The sequence below is a fragment of the Nycticebus coucang genome, chromosome 13 (assembly GCF_027406575.1).
Source record: "Nycticebus coucang isolate mNycCou1 chromosome 13, mNycCou1.pri, whole genome shotgun sequence".
Lineage (NCBI taxonomy): Eukaryota > Metazoa > Chordata > Mammalia > Primates > Lorisidae > Nycticebus > Nycticebus coucang.
In genome coordinates, this window is record NC_069792.1 from 79,226,374 (window position 1) to 79,228,169 (window position 1,796).

Consider the following 1,796-nt stretch of genomic DNA (forward strand, 5'->3'; position numbering starts at 1 on the left):
TATTAATAATATTTCCTATTATGAGTAGAAAAGAATTTATGGACCAAAAAAACCCATGTTTTTAACTCTGAAAAGATGGACCTCTTAAGAATGCATAAAACTTCTCTGATTTTGGTATGTTTATCGGTATGTAATCCTCATCTCTTTCTTGGTGAAACAGAGCAAGAAAAAAAATCTTGTAAGTGAAGCAAACCATTTATCATAGGAGACAGAGAACAAGCTGTTAATGAGTCTCAAGTTGTTGTCACGTATGTGCTAAGGCACAACTGAAAGTGCTAATAAATCTCTCAAGTTTATATGATTTTGAACAACCATGGTTATTTCAATGATTCACTTGATCTTAATAACACTTTCCCAAGGACTCAATTCATTTCAACAAGCATTTATTGAAGGCTTCTGTGAGCAAATACCTGGAGTGTACTTCTTGATGAAAGAGGAGAACTACCTAGGGAAACGGACTGGACTTCCTTTTGTATGCAAATAAAATTTGTCTTCAGTCCCCAAGTTTTGTGCCATGTGGAAATACATTACATAGACAGTTACTCCATTGGGAAGGATCAATAGCCTCCTAAGTCAATAAAAGTAAATGGTGCCACGTTCATTATAATATGGAGAAGCACTAGTGTAGAATTGGAACCTGTGACGCAGGGCAGTGAAGAGGGAAAGTATGGGGCTTTGGTGACAAAAACAGAAGGACTTATGCACCAAGCTACACTGTTTATAAGTTATGTGATGTTACATGCTATGTTTAATCATTTTAAGTCCCATTCACCAATATATGAAACAGAGCTGAAAATAATCATTAGTCCTTATGGACATATAGATTAAAGATAATGTATGGAAAGCACCAAGTACAATGTCTGGCACGCAAAAGATACTCAATGATGCTAGTTGTTAGAAACAAGCAGGGAAAAAATAGCTAAGGTTCATTTATTGGCAACCCACTTAAGACTCAAAATATCTTTTCTGTAATGCTTAGGAAACCTTTGACAGTTTTGATCTCCCCCTCAACTACATTCCCCAAATCTCCCAGAATAATATGGAGAGACACTAGTGTAGAATTGGAACCTGCGACGCGGGGCAGTGAAGAGGGAAAGGATGGGGCTTTGGTGACAAAAACAGAAGGACTTATGCACCAAGCTACACTGTTTACAAGTTATGTGATGTTACATGCTATGTTTAATCTTTCTAAGTCCCATTCACCAATATATGAAACAGAGCTGAAAATAATCATTAGTCCTTATGGACATATAGATTAAAGATAATGTATGGAAAGCACCAAGTACAATGTCTGGCACGCAAAAGATACTCAATGATGCTAGTTGTTAGAAACAAGCAGGGAAAAAATAGGTAAGGTTCATTTATTGGCCACCCACTTAAGAGTCAAAATATCTTTTCTGTGATGCTTAGAAAACCTTTGACAGTTTTGATCTCCCCCCAACCACATTCCCCAACCCCTGCTTTTGTTTTTCTCCTATATGCCTTTTCATTTGTCTTGGCTACACATATTCATGAAGAAGAAGAAAGAAAAATAGTGATCTGATCTCTAAACTCATGCTCTGGCTCTAAGGAGACTAGAGGGAGTAATAAAAGAGATAACAGGGTATATGGTAGAGTTCCATTTCCAATATGGTGATGTAACTCCCTCACACACTCATCCTCCCACCCAGAACAACTATGGACCCTAGAAAAATTGAAAAATTCAAACCTGAAAGTTGTGAAGAGTAAAAAGGGCAGGCAGATTATGTAGAGAATTGGAATCTTGCTGCAGCAACAAATAAGCAGGTGGGTTTCGT